Here is a 22,500-nt window from a genome sequence, read left to right as displayed (position 1 = left end):
TCTTCCATCCCAACCATTGATTCCCGGGTCCAATGTCTGGCCCCGTTACAGAGCAAGTTGCCCCATGAAAGGAAGAAACGCCAGCCCTTTTGAGACAGTGCCGCGTTTTATCATTTCATCGGAGGGAGCCGAGAGCACATCCTTGACTAAATGGATAATCTACGAGAGCAATTCGCGTGATTAAATTCTCTCATTCTAGGAAGAGCCCAGATGAAGGACCCGTGGCTGGTTTTCAAGGAGGGATGCCCAGATGGTGCAACGCCAATGTTTTTATTCATTCGCGTGTTTGTTGTTTGAAAAGTCTTTCCAGACTAACTGACGTCATATTCTTAATTCTAAATAATGTTCCATAGTTATTATACGACATGTGACTTCACGTGATAACCTTAATCTGTGAAGATCACCACACCTGAAGTCATGTTATCGCGCCTTGTTTAATCATGAATGACTTTTGTCAAATCACGTCATATCAAACTACATCAAAAGGACACCGTTCGTTACGACTTAGCATTCATCTAGAATCAGTTTTATAAAATCTTAGCTTTAAAGCCTTACACAAGAAATAAATGATGAAGTATATAAAAAAATTCCTTTTCACCGAGGACACTTTCATTTAGCTCTGAACCCAACTGTATACCAGACATCGAAACACCGTTTAGAATTCCTCTAAATGACGATATTCATAAGTCCTCGCGCCTTTGGTGTTACGTGGAGGCTGGTGCAATAGGTACACAGTCGCTAAATTGAATGTCAATAGCTTGTACAATTCAGGTATAATATTGAATACTGAACCGGAACAAGACTAAGCGGGAAGTTTCTGATCGCTGGTGGAAAGTCACCAGTCTTTAGTCAGTTAGTAGGATGACAACGAAAAAGATTACATATTCAAAGACTGACGCAAATTCACTGGTTTCTATTATCAAGTTTCCTTACATGTTATAGGAAAGCTGAAACACTTACCAGTCTAGTTCTTCATCCATATGGAATTTCACCCACTGCCACTGACACGGAAATCCTGCTTTTATTTACAAGGTTAATTAACCACTATACTTTAGTGATTTCAATTATCATCATCTCAATTCCCTTTTAATTTTGCAGTTATAGAGTGAAAGTAGCAATAACAGACCTAATTTTCCTTAGGAGGCCACCCGGTCTTACAGGACATTTGCTTACAGAAAACTCGCCACACGTCTTATTCACTTATTTAATTTGTTGGATTTCACTACACAGAAGCACGTTAAACGAAGAAGAAGAAGAAGAAGAAGAAGAAGAAGAAGAAGAAGAAGAAGAAGAAGAAGAAGAAGAAGAAGAAGAAGAAGAAGAATGCATTCAAAACTTTCCGATCCTTATTCGATTATCTGATTTCTAGTAAAACTATTTCCCTATTTTAACGTAAATAGCTCCTTTAACTTTATTAGTTAACACAACCTATCACGAAATATTTACCTACTTTAAGCTTGAAAAATCCATAACTATCGCTCTGAATAATTTATTAGTTGTATTAACAGTTAATGATAAGCATGGGCGGATGTATAACATTTAGGAACAGAGCCCAAGCACTTGGGCCCTAAGGTCTTGAAACGCTAAATTAAAAGCCCGTCCCCTCAACGATGTCCTATTCACTCTTATTCATTCAACCATTCCGACAAACAAACAACGAACGAAATTCACACAAGACAAAGGAACACGAACGAGCAATTATCAGAGGGTAGCAGCTAATCGTGATCTAATGGCTACCAATTTGAAGGGAAACTGAATTTAAGCCCAAGTCACCGGAGGTCTGCTGGGGGAGTTGCACCAATTTCTGCCCTCCTGGGTTCTATCACCTTCAAGCGGAGATTGCACTCCTGAGAAAATGTAGTGGTGATTCCGGAGTTCCACAAACTACTCATTTCACGGGTGGTATCACTTCTGGCCGTGATACGATTCCTAGGATTATGCAATGGCGCTTTGGCAGTTCCCGCAATTTGAGTTCGATTCGTTTCCAATAAGAAGTAGAATCTACCATATAATAAACATACACAGTACATACATACATACATACATATATATCTATGTGTATGTGTGTGTGTGTATATATATATATATATATATATATATATATATATATATATATATATATATATATATATTAACTTTATCACTTACGCAATTATCTGTGCATTAATGGAGAGCTTGTAACCTCTATTGAATAAATATCTCCACTAGCTACCATCCAGTTTCAATGTGTACATATATATATATATATATATATATATATATATATATATATATATATATATATATATACAGAGAGAGAGAGAGAGAGAGAGAGAGAGAGAGAGAGAGAGAGAGAGAGAGAGAGAGAGAGACTAAAGTACGCCCTTTGATTGTGGTTCAAGTACGAGGTGAATGTTAATAAAAAATAGTCCTTCCACCGTGTCTCGCAGCCTGGTACAGTCCCAACTGCATCACTTAGAATATTAACCCATTCACCACATATCTTGATCGCACTCTGATGATTCCTAGATACTAAATTCGCCTTCTTACTCTAAGACTTCTGCCGCCTAACAACCCATACTACCATAACTAGCTACTTTCTTCTAACAAAATGTATTAAATTTACTTAACACGAGCAGATCCCTCTTTCCACCTTTCTGCAATAATCTTCGCCTTATCTCCGTGATTCTCAACCTTTTATCCTCCCTAAATCCACACCTACAGAGCAACAATCCCCCTTTAAAAGCTTCCACACTTTTTTAGGATACTTCCATTCTCCCATAATTTAACTCCATAAGACGGAATGGCTCAACGATTTTTTGATGCGAGGCAAGTTTGCCTCACTAAATATTCTCCTCACAAACATACACACACACTAACACACACACACACACACACACACATATATATGTATATGTATATATACACATATACATATACATATATGAATAACAACTAAAGTGAAAACGTTAAAGAATACTCTTGCAAGACCACCGAACTGCTCATCTGAAACCTACTGACCTAAATCTATGCGTTTACTGTTATTGCAATGAACGACGCGGCCTCGCCCGCTCAAAACGGTTCGCGAATAAACTTGAACACATTTCTTATACATTACGTGACATCGGAAACCAAGCTCACACATACTATGCCAGCTCAAATGCGATTCCAAAGGTTACACAAATAATAGGGCGGGCCACTGTATATGGAGGCTGTATGTGGGAAGAAGCGTGACGCTGCCTGGCGTACGATTCAAAACCATACAAGAAGTCATTTTTTGCCTAAGTTAGCGACGAATATAGCCTATATATAAGCTATTAACTTCGGGTTATGGAAATATAACCTTTCCTTTCGTGAATGCGACTATTTCGAATCCCAAAGTTCGCGTGATTAAGTATTTCATCAGGGAGGGGAAACCCAATTTGGTTTAAATGCGAACTAAATTTATTTACTATTACAATAGTTTAACCAGACCACTGAGCTGACTATCAGCTCTCATAGGGCTGGCCCGAAGGATTAGAAGAAATATCAGGTCTAGGCCACAGGCCAAGAACTGGGACCAAATAGCTCAATTGTGTGGTGATGAATGAATGAAAATGAAATTAAAAAAATTGTAAAAGGCACATGCTTTTAAATGCGAACTAAAACCTTCCATTAATTAGAAACCATGAAGTTTACAATCTTATTAATAAACCGTATCATGATGCAAATAAGTGAATGAAACAAGGCAAAAACAAAAACAGTTATCAAAATCTTCCTTCCACTCATCCGTAAATAAGCTTGTTATAAAAAATAACTGAAGTCATACATCGACACGGGTCTGAGTATCAGCAAGACTGATACTGAGCGGGAGCAGAAAGCTCCAACTCTCACTGTGATCTCTCGCAAGTGCATTTACTGTGTCAATAACTCATCACGAGAGAACCAGGCCATGACAGAGAAATTAATCACCGATGAAGGCCAGTGGCATATTTATCAAGGTGAAACTCATGTGACAATTACGCTCTCGAGCTAAAAGTCAGGATGGACTTTAATTTAAAAAAAAAGCGCACATTACATTACAATATAGAAAATACAGAATACAATTATAAATTCAACTGCATACGACGAAAAAATATCTGATTCAACTTTTCGTTGTCATGGCGGACAAAAGAATATTTAAAAGTTCGTCTAGTCTAAGGAAGAGCTCCGCAGGGGAATATTATTAATGATTTTTTTTTTTAGCGAACAGTTTAAAAAAATGGTGTATATGGTGCAGTACAGGTGAGATAACTTGAGAAGTTTCCGAAATGATGTGGGAAATGTACAGTGTGTTTTTACGTTAATCTCAGAGTAAATTTCTCAAGTTATCTCACCTGCACTGCACCATATATACCATTTTTTAAATTGTGCAGTCAAAAAATTTCATTAATAAACAGTGCCTCCGTGCAGAGCTCTTCCTTAGCTTTACTAAAAATTCTATCTCGAGGCATAGGTTCTGCAGTAATGAACAAATAAAAGTTGATCCTGTATTAAACAAAAAAATCACACGTCGCGAATCGAGGAAGTACTAATGTATATTTAAGGTCTTAACAACATAATAACAGGATGAAAAGCATTAACGCTGGAAGAAAAAAATCGCCATTGTTAGGACACCCATGAATACGACTAAGGACAGTCTACATAATATATAAATATACACACACACACACACACACACACACACACACACACACAATGTCCTTAATATTCTTGAGCATATATATATATTATATATATATATATATATATATATATATATATATATACATATAATGAACTATATATCGTATTCTTGAGCATATATATATGTGTATATAGATACATATACACAATGTCCTTAATCGTATTCTTGAGCATATACAGGGTATATATATATATATATATATATATATATATATATATATATATATATATATATATATATATATATATATATATATAATGTCCTAACCGTGTTTATGAGCATATATACTGCAAATATATTCTGTCAGTTATCACGTATAACTTCTTGCACACGAATACTAAGCCGCATATATCATGTAACTTCGAATTCACTGTACCTGGGGAATAAATTACGCTCAAAGGATAATAAAAAATATATGTGTTTCTGTCCTAACCATGATTCGAATCTGAGCCCTTACTTTAGAAGCAGTAGTAAACAGTCGACTTGGCCATTCAAGAAAAAACTCTTATCCATTATAATTCCATTATTATTCCCACGGTATAGAGAGAATTCGAAATTAGCTAACTGATATATTTGTGGCTGAAATTATATCCCATATATATATATAGATAATATATAAATTAACTGATATATTTGTATATATATATATATATATATATATGTGTGTATATATATATATATATATATATATATATATATATATATATGTATGTATGTATGTATGTATATTATATATATATATATATATATATATATATATATATATATATATATATATACAGTAATTTAATATTCATACATACACACACATATATATATATATATATATATATATATATATATATATATATATATATATATATATATATATATATATATATATATATATATATATACATATATACATACATACAATATAGATGACCTAGTCGAGATGCCAAGTAAGAACAAGCTGTCTAAAATGAGTCAATAGAAGTCCCAATCCCTAGAGATGTTCCGTATGATGAGAAAGGCAGGATGACAGCAAGTCTAAACGTCCGGTTCATCACTTGTGCAAACAATACTGATATATGGATACAACCTGTCTTTCAAATAATAAATTTAGACAGCCTGGGGAAAAAGTAGCATTGACCAGTTCATTTATTACGTAGTCCTTGAACTGCACATGAATTCAAATAAGCTTTATAAAAATAAAATCATGTTTTCTGAATTACTCAAACATTACCACAGAACCTTTATCAACATCATAGTGCCACCGTCTATATATATATATATATATATATATATATATACCCCACCATTTCTATACTTCAATTTAGCACACACTCGATCTGCAACGGTCTTCCTCTCTGACCTGAGGAAGAGTCTTACGCATAAGGCAGGCTTTTACCGAAATAGCTCCCCTTCCCTCCGTGACAAACCCACCCTAACAAGCACAAACACTTCGCTCGTGGCGATCATTTTAAGGCAATTCAGTATCCTTTCAAACTTGCCAGCACACACAATTTGTAGAGCAAACTCAGTTTTACATTTTCATGCATATACAGCAGCCGGATTTTACTTCAATAACAGTTTCCCCACAATAACAACATAAACCCTAATATTCGCCACCTTGTCACTCTTTTCCACTTTTGCTTCAAAACTGATTCTATATCCGTACTTCATAAAAGTCTCGTTAATTTCAGAGATCTAGAAGCGCTGTAAGAACACTGGGATATTACAGTCCAAAAATTCCTTCAATTATGCAAAGCTGGTATAAATGCTGAACTTTATTGGACCCATATCCATTTCAGCTTAAAGAAATGAAGCAGCAGTTATGGCTAGATCAAACAGCCACAAAGTATGCGCGGCATCACTGAAGTACATTAAAATGCAATAAATAGCAGCCCAGGGTTTTGCGGAATGATGAAACGGGCCATAACAAAATAAAGCAGATTAAATCTAATACTACTGTAGGATGGTGGCAGTCTATCTGTCTTACAAAGAGAGATTTATAAATATTATCCCACCTGAGGCTCGGGCAACCCCGTTTAACACACGGTTATTTAAAGGTCACCTCTCGTGACAATTCTTACCCGTAAAGGGTGTAATGCAAGCACAAAAAGGAAATTTTATGTAAGAATACCCAATTTCAATAAAAAACAAAACACAAGAACGGTGGTCAATTTCCCTTAAAGTCTTTTATACGGTTTTTCAAATTTTTCAGCCTAACGGGAATTTTTACAATGCCATAATATAACGGCTTAAAGGAGACTTATCTGGTTCTTTTATAAAAGGAACTATCCGGGTCAGACCTGTAAGAGTCGATTCTCTTGACCGGTGGTCTGGTTCAACCACCGGTTATAACGACTCAGCCAACTGCCCTTGATCGCTTGCTCAAAGATTGATCGCATAACTTTTCTCCCGCTACCCACAATAAACTTGAAGTGCAAGTACATATCGTCCAGCTTCACGATCCAGTCAGCGGCATCCATCACGCCGACTCCCTGGCTTCCGTTTACTCTAATAACCTAATAATGTCTATCATTCACTTTCAATTTGCTCATCTTGCAAACCATTTAAAATTTTACCCTTCGAACTTTCATCAGTCTATAATGTACCCCTTGCTGAAATGTCTAAATATTGTATTCTCAAATAAACACATATATGGTCGTTTATTTTACTCGTAATTCGTCTACGATTCAGGAGTTGAAGTATCAATATGGGGTAATTGTTGTGCCCCATATTAACCTTCAACTCCTGAATCGTACACGAATTACGAGTAAAATAAACGATCATATATGTGTTTATTTGAGAATGCAATATTTAAAGACAGTTCAGCAAAGGGTACATTATAGATTGGTGAAAGTTCGAAGGGTAAAATTTTAAATGGTTTGCAAGATGAGCAAATTGAAAGTGAATGACAGACATTATTAGGTTATTAGAGTAAACGGAAGCCAGGGAGTCGGCGTGATGGATGCCGTTGACTGGATCGTGAAGCTGGAGGATATGTACTTGCACTTCAAGTTTATTGTGGGTAGCGGGAGAAAAGTTATGCGATCAATCTTTGAGCAAGCGATCAAGAAGGGCAGTTGGCTGAGTCGTTATAACAGGTGGTTGAACCAGACCACCGGTCAAGTGAATCAACTCTCTCTTACAGGTTTGACCCGGATGGTTCCTTTTATAAAAGAACCAGATACGTCTCCTTTAAGCCATTACTTTAAGGCATTGTAATCCCTAGGGAATTTGTGAAATACGCAATTCGCTTAGGAACATCTGATCCCCGAGGGGCTAGTGCTAAACACGGTGAAATAGTGATTCATCTAAACTGTTTCGCCCTGTTTAGTGCTAGCCCTCGGGGATCAAATGTTCTATATTATATATATATATATATATATATATATATATATAAATATATATATATATATATATATATATATATATAAATACATATATTATATATATATATATATATAATATTTACTATATATATAGCATATATATAATATATATATAAATACATATAATTATATATGCTGCTCGCATGCTTTTGTACGTTCTTCGTTACAGCTGCTTCTGCTAATTAAGCATAAATCCAACAACCGCGGACACCATCACGGCAAGATAGTTAAATCTCTCACCATATCAGCAGCTGATATTAATTCCTCCTCTGGATCATATATACAGCCACCACCAATTTCAGTGTTGAACGATATTAACGGCAAATGAAGTACTATTTAAATAAGCGCAGGAAAAGCTCTTTCTAACTTAAGAGAACAGATTTCCGTAAAAGTGCGATGAAAAATTTGTGAATACCTGTAGCACACAACAAATGGTTTTGTGCGTGACTGTAAGTGTGAGTGTGCGTGAGCGCAGAGAAGCGTGGGTTACGCCTCCAACCATCCATTTATAATAACAAAGCCAACACAACAACTCAGATGGGCAACAACCGCCGGTGTAAACGAAGTGTCTAACAATCCTTTGCATCCGGTTACTATTATTCACACACTGGAGCTTTTGGAGCGAAGGAGTCACAGAAAGAGGATGTGGTGTGACATATATTATACAGCCAAACATTTTTTTCTTTTTTTTTTGGATGAAAGACGAGGTGCTATTTTGCCTAATCACTGTTCCACACTCCCCCTCACACACACACACACATACACACACTCACATACATACATACATACATATATATATATATATATATATATATACGCAATATAAAGTTGTTTTCAGATATAAATTTATATTCCAAGTATACAATCTCTCAGCTTGTTTCATATTGTATATAAACATAAACACACTTTTATAATATAAATATATATATTATATATATATTTATAATATATATAAAGTATGTTTACATATATGTATATAAACATACATACACACTTATATATATATATATATATATATAAATATTTATATATATATATATATATATATATCTGTATGTATGTATGTTTATATACAATATCAAACGAGCTGAGAGACTCTATACTTGGAATATAAATTCATCACATACAAACATGTTTATCATATCATACAAACATGTTTATATTACGTAATTTGGAAGTTGAACAGCCAACATATTCATGAAGATATTAGATATTTCATCAACGTGAGAGAGAGAGAGAGAGAGAGAGAGAGAGAGAGAGAGAGAGAGAGAGAGAGAGAGAGAGGAACGGAGTACGAAAAACACGCGAAAAGAAACGCGGGGCCAACTTTCGCCCCAAAATGCAGAATTTCTGTGCTCTTTCTCATCACGTATTCTTCACTGGAGCCATTTCAGCGGAACAAGACGGCGCGGCCACCACGATTCAAGCAAGGGAGCAGCCAGTGTAATACAATAAAAGCTAGACTCCACTACCCAACAAAAATAAATATATAATAGGGTGACAGAGCAAGGAGGGGATACTGCGCATGTATGCATTTATAATTAAGAAGTAGTTTTCGTTTTTATTTATACACATGATGCAAACACAAAAACATTATATATATATATATATATATATATATATATATATATATATATATATATATATATATATATATATATATATATATATATAGGGCAGCCGATCGAGACTACAAAGTCTACCCCAAAAGCCAAATCAAAGTCCTTCAAAAGAAGGCATCCTGCTTACCCCATACAAATGGGAAAAAAAAGCATGTTAAAAGAAGTATATAATGTGTGTGTTAAAAGAAGAATATATATATATAAATATATATATATATATATATATATATATATATATATATATATATATATATATATATTTTGTGCGTGTGTGTGTGGTTGATTTAGTTAAGTATCTGGAGCTAATCACAAGGGGTGATGTTAGGATGAGAGAAGAGGTTAGTCACTAAAAAGGTGAAGCAATAAAGGCAGTGAGGTGTGCGGCAAAGACTGGGAAGAGGCATGTATTAAGAAACGTTGGGCCAACTCTCCTTCGTGGATGTAAAGTGTGGATAATGAATGCACATGAAAGAAAAGAGGCAGAGCTGTAGAGTTAAAAGCGTCTGGGTTGTATACGCAGTTTAGGAGGAATTAATGGGATGACGAATGTGGACATTAGTAACTGTAATCACAGGTAAGAGTACGGACCAGTCATGTGGAAAGAATGGACAATCATGTTTGAAAAGTCACTATAATCAAGGAAAGGAAGACGGGAGAAGGAAGACCTCAGAAATCTTGAGCAGATGAAGTAAAATAGGTACTGGAAAGGAAGGGCGTTAGTATCCATGAAGCCCGTGATTATTATTATTATTAAAGTAGTTTAACCAGACCACTGAGCAGACTTTCAGCTCTCATAGGGCTGGCCCGAAGGATTAGATTAAAATACTAGGTCCAAGCTTGAGCCCAGGCGCTAGGACCCAATGGATCATTCGGTACAATGATGAATGAATTAAAATGAAATTAAAAACTGCATACTGAAACACATTGAAACACATACAACAACATATGCATGATTGGGATGACTGGCGCAGTATGCGTCGAAGGGTTATGACAAGGTGGTGATAACTCTCCTATGTAGATGATGAAGAGACTATTGGTGTGGAAGTTTTACTGCAAACGAGGTTCATTAACGATTCAACAGTTAAAGTACGATTATGGGAGAAAATGTGCTGTTCTGATCTCTGGAAAATATGTTTAATGCTGAATACACACACACACACACACACACACACACACATATATATATATATATATATATATATATATAAAACAAACATATACATACATACATACATACATACATACATACATACATACATACATACAAACTCAGATCCTTATTTCCTCTAATCGTCCAAAATCCACTAATATCCACAAAGCGTCCAATACATGAGGAGAAACCTATGGCAGAGATCACAAAATCACATCCACTTTAATGACTGGAAGTGTGTTATCAAGAGAACTGCTGACAGCGTATCACCACCACAGAACTGGAAAGCGAAAGCGAGCTGGACACCTTAACCAGGATGTATTAAAGAGCAGCGCTCTCGGAGAGGAATCACTACCTGAAGCAGAAACGATTAACATTTCACCAGGTTTCGACGTCATTCCCGGCTGTCCTCAGTCATTCCTAACCCTCGAAACATGTGTCTAGCGACTGAATTCCAGAGATTAGTGGACAGAACTGGTACCAGACCTTAGGAGCTTGGTATGAGCGGCAGGATGCGGCTCGAGAAGTCAAAAGTGATTGAGTATTAGATGATCTCGTCGACAAATCTCTGCATGTGAGTGAATAAACTTAACACCAGCGATATACAGGCCGAGTAAAGCACTGCATTCCAACGGCTCTCATTCATATTTCAAAAATCCAGTGATTCGCGAGTGAACCGCCGCATTCCAGAGAACTGTAGCCTACACGTGAATCAAAGCATTCCCGAGAACTGCCGGTGAATAAGCGGGCATTCTTCTGATCCAAATTGATCCCCTTATTCCGGTCAGTCGAGTGGATCTAAGCATTCTTGGAAATCAACACAATCCATCGGCTACACAGTGAACTTTCATGCATCTAGCGAAAGCCTCCATTCCAGGAAATTCCAGTTTAGAGGGAATCGCAAAATAGCAGCTTCTAAATCCGAATACATGTTTACACAAAACAATAACAAAGTGTCTTATGATTGAGGGAAAGCAAATGACAGCTACGTAAAAAAAGATTTATCTCCATCTCGAAGCTACAAAAACACTTACATCTGTATACATCCTATACGAGATCTTCATTTCTTGCACGAATATCATCCGCTATAAAATCCTCACATCCAACTCATCTTGGCCTTCTTTGCAGCGTTCAGCCACGACACGATCTTTCCTGAGCAACCGCAAGTTCCTAAATAATCTGTATATCTATTCGTAATTTATCCGAGCATTAGATACAAGGACATTCTTGGGACAGCTCATCCTCTGTGGTTTTGATGGTCACATAACGACCACGCAAGCCGATCGTTACGCTATCGACTGGATATTACGTGGTTACTTCCGTTATTAGCTCCAAGTGTTTCTACTGCCTTCACATATTCATTCAACAAACCACGATTTGCTCAAGATGCATGAGCCCAAGCCGACAAGTCTGCCGGAGTTGATACACTCAACCGGGTCCCAGGTCCTGATGAAGAGGGAACGCTGCTGCTCTACACTGTATTAAAAAAATGTCAATATTGCAACATACGCTACTACTTTAGAGTAAGAGGAACTCTACTACCTTAGAGTAAGAGGAAAGTATCAAAATGAGGAACAAAAGTCAACAGAAAGTTGGCAGCATCTAAGACTAAATTTCCAGTAACAATCCGTCCTTGGAGAGCCACTATTTCAAATCAGAAGTGTTTTGCCCCACACGAACAGCGCATACAAAGATAAAATTCAGACGCGACACTTATGTCTGGGTGTGTCTGGAATTTCCGAAATGCGAAAATTTTGTACAAAGACAAGATCAGATTCTGAAGAGAAAATGCATCTAGTAAAATAAACCTTACATTTTCTACCAGTTTATAAAAATACAAGTCATTCGGAGAAGAAAAGTTAAAAGACTTTAGTCTATATTTTAAAGCAAAACAATATTGTTGTTTCTCCTACAACTTGCACCATAAAATAAAAAACCCATATCCAATTTAAAAAAAAAATTGCCAATCACAAAAGAAATTGCCTCACACAGTGAAACATCTCTGCATTAGTACTCGCAATAACGTAAAATTCATTCTCTCTCTCTCTCTCTCTCTCTCTCTCTCTCTCTCTCTCTCTCTCTCCAAGCTGTTTTCTACAATGTCGCAACAGGCTTATCTCTACATATTCTCCTTGTTTTTGTTGATTCAAGCCATTGTTGCTGCAACAACGGAAAGAAATAAAGCTGCTGACGTCTCCCCTCCCTCACAACTAACATTATTGTATTTATTAGACATAACGAAATATGCGGATTCATAAAATAAGAATAAATAATAAAAAGATTAATAAAAAGGCTACAAACACCAAGCATTTAAAATGCCATGAATTTATCTTATACACAGTGATCGCGCTAAAATCACGCCCCTTTCTCATGCAATAAATACTAAGGTGAAATGCATAAAACTGAATACTTATTCAAGAATTCTTTCAAATATAGAATAAAATGTATAAATGATTAAAAATTCAATTATTTTAAACACTCCATATTAAAATACATCAACATTTTCAAAATAATTCGACGACGACACTTCCTCCATCTTTATTTATTCCTAAATGATAACGATAACCTAATATATATTATCTACGCATAATATTTTGAACTTTCATTCGATATATTTAACACAATACATAATTTGCTTTATTTATCCCTGTTCAATACCTTATCAGAGATTTTAATGATTTACTTCAATCCTAATTATTCTCATTCACCACCTTATTCTTTCATCAGTTAATCTTATAGGGCCCTTAAGTACCTAACTATCCCCTATTATTCCTGATTATTCTCATTCCCAGCTTTATCGCAGTAATTGACTTCGCCCTTAGCCACACTCCACCATAAAGGCAAACATTAAAGATTGGAAGGGCACTCCGAGGGGAAGCGTCGTAAGAGAAGTTCAGAGCTGAATTGGAAAAGAGCCCTTCCGCATTCCTTGTCAGTCTGATCCCCTTCGTGAGTGACATTAGAACGAGACCCGACAATCTCCAAGTGAAAGGCCTCCCGCCTCAAAATAAGGCGTCGTCTTCAAAGCTTTAACCAGCGGTACTCTCTTTCAGTCTCTTGCTGGGTGAAATGAAACTGGTCCTTTGGAACCTGTTTATCGAGGACTGTGTTCAAGACTGAACTGCAAATAGAATTTAGGCCAAAGTCCAAGCACTGGGACCATGAGGTCATTCAGGGCTGAAAGGGAAATTGACAGTAACAGGAGGAAAACCTCGCAGTTGCACAAAGTGTATCTTAGTTTGACCAGACCACTGAGCTGATTAACAGCTCTCCTAGAGAGGGCTGGCCCGAAGGATTAGACTTATTTTACGTGGCTAAGAACCAATTGGTTACCTAGCAACGGGGCGTACAGCTTATTGTGGAGTCCGAACCACATTATAGCGAGAAATGAATTTCTATCACCAGAAATAAATTCCTCTTATTTTTCATTGGCCGGTCGGAGATTCGAACTCGCGGCCAGCAGAGTGCTAGCTGAGACCGGAACCCACTCTCCCAACGAGGAACTTCGCAGTTGTACTATGACTCAACTGTTAGGAGAGGGTGGAAAGTAAGATGGGAGAAAGAGAATGTGAAAGGAGGTACAGTAAAAGGAAGGAAAGGAGTTCATGATGAAAATGAAACGGCGATTTTACTTCTTTACCCTGTGCCCCTACATTAATACGTTAATCGATGCAACATTCCCATCAACACAACTCATTTTTTCACTTAAGTCGATTAAGGAAAAATAGAACAGAGTACCTTTGATTCTAGACCATGAGCTTTGTCTGATGAGTCAAATAAAGGTGTTATCTATAACTCTTCCAGTAAGTTTTCGTTCCATTCACTGTTAAATTAGTCTCCGTAACCAAAAGCAGCATCTTCGTGTCTATTAATGGTAAAATGAAACAGTACCTCTAACTTTGCATATAACTTATACTGTTAATTTCAAGTCCGTTACTTTATTCCCTCATCCTTTCATCTTGAAGTCAGAATTTACTCATGAAAACACAGATAATCGCAGTACAAATAAGAAAAGTAGAAAATAGAAGAAGAGAATGCGTGCGGGAGCTGACAGAGGCAGACAAAGGACAAGGGCGTGGGGGAGGGGGGGGGGTCCTTCATAGCATTCACGGATAACGCGAAGCCGAAATGTAGGTCAGTGGGGTCAATGTAGTTCAGTTGGTACGACCTATTTTGGAAGCATTCTGCGCTGAAGGGTACGCACATCAGTTGTGCCTCTTTATACCAAAATTTAGGCTGAATTTTCACCCAGGGGGGTATGTTCACTATAATACAAAACATCAATCGGCACATACGTACTAGTATGTATATATGTGCGTATGTGTTAAAATGTATTTATACTAACACTAAGTTTGCCTCCCTAACAAATTATATCTGCGTGCATAAATTACATAAGCACCTAAAGACAATACATTCAGCACCTCGTATCTAACAAACTCCTGACACACGAAACAAAGAAAATGGGGTCACGCCCAAAGACTGACAGATAAAACAAAAGTGAAGTGATGTTAGTCCTACAACCTCGTTACCTGCAGAACAGCAAATAAACAAACAAGGGGTAAAAAAGATAACAGCAAAGAGCTCAACAAACTAAACAAAGAGAGAGAGAGAGAGAGAGAGAGAGAGAGAGAGAGAGAGAGAGAGAGAGAGAGAGAGAGAGAGAGACCAACTGGCTCCTTGGCTCTCATTTCACCTTTCGGTTTGCTCTTCCAGGAATCAAATGCAACGCTACCAGAGAGCAATTTCAATCTTCTTATGTCACAATAGACATGAAGACTTGAAAATGAAGAAAAAGTCATTCTTATCACTTATAATGGCTTATTATATGTGAACCAAATAAATATCTAAAATCAGTAATATATACCGATCAAAGCAGCAATAAGGCCCTAAAATATATAAGCAATTTATATCAATCAAAGCGGCAATATAGCCCTTAAATATATAAGCAATTTGTACCTATCAGAGCGGCAATATAACCCTAAAATACATAAGCAATTTATACCTATCAGAGCGGCAATATAACCCTAAAATACATAAGCAATATATATCACTCAAAGCGGCAATATAATCCTAAGATATAAAAGCAACATATACCAATCAAAAGAACAATATAACCATAAAATTTATAAGCAATATATACCAAGCAATGCGGTCATTATAACCCTAAAATATGTAAATAATATATACCAATCACAGCGGCAATATAACCCTAAAATATATATAAGCAATATATTCCGATCAATGAGGCAATACAACCCTAAAATGTATAAGCAATATATAGCAATCAAAGCGGCAATATAACTCCAAAATATATAAGCAATCTATATCAATAAAGGCGGCAATATAACAGTAAATAATGTAAGCGAAATATGCCAATCAAAGCGACAATATTACCCTCAAATATATAAGCAATAGGCCTATATAACAATCAAAGGGACATCATAATCCCAAAACATAAAAGCACTACATTATAGCGATCAGAGCGGCAGTACAACCCAAGCAGAACTTAAAACTAACATCAGAACAAATTAAAATCACCGATCAAAACAAGATCCGACTTCCGCTTCGCGTATTTATGGCACGAACCCCTTCTTCTGCGAACACTCCCCACGAGTGCCACCCGGCGCAGTGCAACAAGAAAGTGAAAAGGCATAGAAAATCCGTTGCCATGGTAACAAACTCAATGTACTCCACTCAAAGGCTTTAAGGGAGGGAAGCAGCTACGCCACTACGTGAGGCACTTACCTCCTCGGGGGAGGGAGGTGGGGAAGGAATGATATTCACTAGCATGCTAACTTAATGCTGTTTCATTCTTCTGTGCCTGGAAAGCTTCTTCAGTAATTTCTTATGATACCAACCCCCACAACCTCTCTCTCTCTCTCTCTCTCTCTCTCTCTCTCTCTCTCTCTCTCTCTCTCTCAGCAACCTTCTTCAAAACAGAAAAAATTTCCCCCGCCCTCTTTCAACGTCTTGGGTGCCCGTCAAAACGTAAATCTCTCTCTCTCTCTCCTTTTCTCCTTCTTCAAAATAGGCCAAATTTCTCCCGCCCTCTTGCACTTTCTTGGGTGCCCGTCAAATATAAATTTCTCTCTCTCTCTCTCTCTCTCTCTCTCTCTTCTTCAAAACTGACAAAATTTCTCCAGCCTTCTTGCAACCTCTTCGGTATACGACAAATTATAAGAACTTCCTCTCTCTCTCTCTCTCTCTCTCTCTCTCTCTCTCTCTCTCTCTCTCTCTCTCTCTCTCTCTCTTAGCAACCTTTGTTCTTTACTCTTTAACTAATGATGACACTAATGCAACAGGCTCGATCGATGCAATGAGCTAATGAAACAAAGCCGTCGCTTCATTCACTCAAACTGATCCGAAACAGATCGGTTACACCACAACTATGAAACCCTACGGGCCGACTAAGGTTTTGTTCATTTTCTACAATAAGATTGATTCAATGATCGACTGAGATGGATATACTGTCGTTGCTACAATTACAGCAGTAAGACTAATCAATGAATGGACTTGGAAAGTCTTACAGTTACCTAGTTGCGGTAATAAATAAAGATAATCAAATTTTATTCAAAATGAACGGACAGACAATGTAGGTGCCCTTAAGAGCCGCTTTGTAGGCTTCGAGAAAGTTCATTGAGCATAAATAAGTTTAGCGAGAACAAAGAAATTGATTAACAAGCGGAAAAGACGCTCAACAGACGAATGGAGAGCTAAGCCTGCCTAAACCGCAGTTCAGTAGGCCTTCAGAAAAGCGTATCAAACCTCACGGAATGCCCGGCACGCCTACGGGAAATTTACATGTCCTAAAGAAACCTCCAGCAGGTATAGAAGTTAAGTACAGCTTAGTTAACCAGACCACTGAGCTGATTAACAGCTCTCCTGTGGGCTGGCCCGAAGGATTAGACTTATTTTACGTGGCTAAGAACCAATTGGTTACCTAGCAACGGGACCTACAGTTTATTGTGGAATCCGAGCCACATTATACCGAGAAATGAATTTCTACCACCAGAAATAAATTCCTCTAATTCTAGAGAAATAGCAAAAATCACTATTTAAGACATATTCCTTGTCATCTGCGCAACGAGACACGCGACAGTGTGGTCCTCCTCCTATATGCAACATACACAAATGAACAAACTTCAGATTTTGCCTCTCGCTCATTTCATCATTTCCTCAGAGTAAACTCCGACATTCCCAATCTTCTACGACACCAATCTTCTCAGCACTGCCTTTCTTTAATGGGCACGTCTTTGGCTTTAAAATGGATCGTTAAAAATGTGTTCTTAAAACAAACCTATCTGAAAGAGAGCACACATATAATTTGCCTTTTTTGAAAGTACACAGATGACAGACACGCCAAGGAAGTGTTCGGCTTACTGTGTAAAAAGTGTTAAAAAGAACGGGCCAAAGTGCTCGTGGCCGTGCTATATTGAGGCGAACGTATAATTACACGCAAAAGGAACTCGACGTGCCACTAATGAGCAACCATGAGGCACAGAGAGCGGCTTATGTTGTGAAGGTTTTCTGCACACGAAGTTTCTCCCTTAGCAATCAGAGAAGGAATGTGGCAGTAACTGAAGTTTTGTCTATCTGAACAGCCAACCCTTTAAAGGAACATATACCTTATTAGTGATTTTTTCCTTTTTTTTTTTTTTTTACAGCTCTTATGACAGTTGCTTCACCAAAGGGTGCTCTCAAGATACCAAAATATTGTAAGCAGATAGAAATAAGCAAAATTATTAAGGAAACACACGCAAAACAGTGATTGGTGAGCACCTCGAGTCAGCGATAACCTGCAAGAAGATTTATGGTGCTGAGTGATGTGAATATAAATCGTTTGAAGTCGAAATAAAAGGTAGAGGCCTCGCAAAAAAGGCCCTACTGAAATCGTGGTTAACTTGCCAACCACCGCTAGAACATGTCATTATAGTTTTTCATTATAGTTTTTCATCAAACAATAACGTGCTACATGCAACCTCTCTCTCTCTCTCTCTCTCTCTCTCTCTCTCTCTCTCTCTCTTTTGTCTCTCTCTCTCTCTCTCTCATTTTGTCTATCTATATTATATATATACATATGTACATACATCATTATATATACATTTATATGTGTGTATATATGTATGTATATATATATATATATATATATATATATATATATATATATATACTATATATATATATATATATATATATATATATATATATATATATATATATATATATATATATATATATATATATATAATGTGTGTGTGGTTGCGTGGGCTCGTTTGTGTATACACGTTAGCCTGGTTTCCGTTTACAAACACCATCTGTACCGTACTTGTGTTCCACCACAAACCTCTACCCTAGGAACAGTAAAACCAGATCTAAATTTATTTCTCAGAAATCAATATCAGCGGTCTGACACAAAGCCTATTGTGCTGGAAATTTACGGCGAAGCGTCGATGCTATATTCAATACCTGGAATTTTACAGTACCAGGACACAGTGCAAAGTAACATTTCTCCGTATCTGAACGTCAAAAACCAACATCAAAGAGTCACTTCGCTCGCAAAATAAGATAAACCAGGAAGTGAGAGTCGCCTATTATGCAGGCTCATTAACAGTTAAATCAAAGATTCGCTACGATAATATAGTTATCTTGTATTACAGATACTGTAAAAAGCTTGGGCAGAAAGATATTGAAGGGGAATGTCTAAAATACTGAAAAACTTTACAGAGCGTTTACTGTCTCATCGCTGGTGTCATGAGGAGCGAAATGAAATGAGTATATCACACACGTGTCTGTTCTAATGCAAATGTCACTGACATCTGACTTTTCAACACGTGAAAACCTGTTTTTTTATGATTAATAACATCAAATAACCTTTAAACAACAGCTGCCGTTAAACTTTACGAATTTACGTAAAGTGCTCTTGTTAATAATTCTTTCGTTTTCCATCTTTACAGGAGGAAAATTCATATACATATAGGAGAGAATATCCTCTATAAACTTGATCTTAACCTCTGAAATCATGAACTGCATCTTTATCTTGAGAAAATATGTCGTTATTTTTACCTTCGCTCATCTCTTTCTCTAGTAAATAATATATAGAGATTCCTCATCATACCTACTTCCCTCTGAACTGTTCACTCAAAACAAGCCTCGGGAATCAATCATCATTAACCACTCCTCTGCGACGTTTTCTTCCTCCATTGCATCCATATTTGCGTGTTATTTTTTATTGGTAAGAGCCATAAATAACGTTCTATACAACCAAGAATCTTGATTAATGATGTGGGCACGAATGTGACCTTACATATATACATATATATATATATATATATATATATATATATATATATATATATATATATATATATATATATATATATATATAGAGAGAGAGAGAGAGAGAGAGAGAGAGAGAGAGAGAGAGAGAGAGAGAGAGAGAGAGAGAGAGAGAGAGAGAGAGAGATATTCGAATCCCAGACAAGAACTGAACGATATTAGGAGACCATGTTCCATCAACACCCACTGTCCCACTGATAACTAGACGTCGAGTTAGATTCTCTGGTAGTTAGTCGATTGTGGTAGGTCGACGCCAAGACTGGAGAGAGAAAGTTATTAGATATCTCATCCTACAATACACCTGATAACCAGAAGAATAATACAACTGTGGGCCATTCCTCTAATAGGAAGAAAAAAAAGATCCTATGGCCTCATCTTGACCTGACCTAGCTGTTGTTGCTCGTTCGCAACAAAAGGTAGTCTGCTAATGCAAACAGTGTGTTGTTTTCTAGCATTAGGTTTAATACTTCGCAGTTTGCTAGGAGTTTTATCTTGGCTACAACTAAAATGTGGAATAGTTTACCTAATGCAGTGGTGGAATCTTGCAAACTCTTTCCTAATATTTGCTGATGTCTCCTGAATTTCGGGTTTGTCGGTTTGATTTGTATTCCCTCATATTTATTTATTTATCACCTTTTCCTACAGCTTATCTCTCTCTCTCTCTCTCTCTCTCTCTCTCTCTCTCTCTCTCTCTCTCTCTCTCTCTCTGCAGGGTGATTTCCCTTAGCAGCCCTCTTGGGTCTATAGCAGTATTTTTTATTACCACGCCCCCTCTAAGAGGTGGTCCTTCCCTCCACGCCCCCCTTGCATCTATGAGTAAAATTCCTTCCAGATTAGGAGGAAAATGAAAAAAAAAAGAGAAAGAGAAGGAATTTCAAGGGACAGGGAGGGAGGTAAATAATTAATGGTAAGCCTAGCGAGTCTAACTAGAGTGGTAGACTATAGAAACTAAAGTTAAAGGTACTTTTCATTTTTTTTTTTTATAAACTTCTGGATATTAGTTCCTCACTCTTGTTAAGAAAATAACGAATATAACTGTAGAAATATTTTCCCTAGGCCTCGAAATTGCTGAAAAGGTTGAGAACCACTGGTCTATAGTCTGTTGACTCTGTCCATAAGGGTTTTTGGCTGAAGTTTTCAGAAGGAAAAGAAAGAAAGAAAGGTGTGCGTGGGAAAAAGGTGACAAAATAGATGCGTGATCGTGTGCGCGAGCGTGCGTCAGATTCCACACCAGAAAACAATGCCCACGAATAATCACTGCCACCCATCCTCACCTCGTGTCTTCATTTCATATGCAAATTCCGTCAAGGACAATACATCTTTAAAGGGATGACTCATAACCATAAATTTCTCCTAAGACTTCGCACGATTAAGTGATGAGACTCGGGGCGAAGTCCTGATAAAGCGACACAACCCTTGAAATACAATGGGATTAGAATCTGGCTACACTCCCTGAACAGAAACAGAAGGGCGGAATGGCCTCTACGCCCACAAACCAACAAAATACACTAATTATATATATATATATATATATATATATATATATATATATATATATATATATATATATATATATATATATATATATACACACACAGAGAGAGAGAGAGAGAGAGAGAGAGAGAGAGAGAGAGAGAGAGAGAGAGAGAGAGAGAGAGAGAGAGAGAGAGAGAGAGGTAACTATAAACAAAATGCAAAATTGGAGCACACGTGATCAACAAATTCCACTAATTCTCCATTATATGAAGAGAGAGAGAGAGAGAGAGAGAGAGAGAGAGAGAGAGAGAGAGAGAGAGAGAGAGAATCATAATATATAGTATATACGTCTTGAAATACTTGAGCAACCAAAGCCATTAATTTTCCATCGCGTCTAAAACAAGAGAGAGAGAGAGAGAGAGAGAGAGAGAGAGAGAGAGAGAGAGAGAGAGCCAAAAGCAAATGTTGAAACGGAAAACCGATTTCTCCCGTTACATTCACTCCAGCCTTCCATCTTCCGTGACGGTCATTTGCAAGGTGCTACAATACAGCTGCAGAACCATCCATCACAGGCAATAATTGCACAAGGAACAGGGAGAACGAAGATAGATTTTAACAGTTATTGTTTTACAACTCGAATAACCGGGTTAATTAATGCTGCTGCCAAATGAAGATTCGCTCAAGTTCATTAAACGCCTAATTTGATTTAGTTTCTGCCGGTCTCACTCGCCTGCTTAATTGCGATAACTTATTCTGCACTTTCAGTGAATCACTCATCAATTGTATATTTTCCTCTAAGAGCCCAGCCGGTGCACAAGGTTTGCAGTACGACAGTTTCACACACAGCCACGC

General features: G+C 37.1%; 1 protein-coding gene across 1 annotated transcript in view; it reads right to left on the bottom strand.

Moving 5' to 3' along the window:
- The window catches only part of LOC136842621 (rabankyrin-5), a 379,842-nt gene that overhangs the window by 135,574 nt on the left and 221,768 nt on the right, over nucleotides 1-22,500 (bottom strand).

The sequence above is a fragment of the Macrobrachium rosenbergii genome, chromosome 10 (genome assembly GCF_040412425.1).
Source record: "Macrobrachium rosenbergii isolate ZJJX-2024 chromosome 10, ASM4041242v1, whole genome shotgun sequence".
NCBI lineage: Eukaryota > Metazoa > Arthropoda > Malacostraca > Decapoda > Palaemonidae > Macrobrachium > Macrobrachium rosenbergii.
Note: the sequence above shows the minus strand (reverse complement) of the source record. Positions and strands in the feature narration are given on the sequence as shown.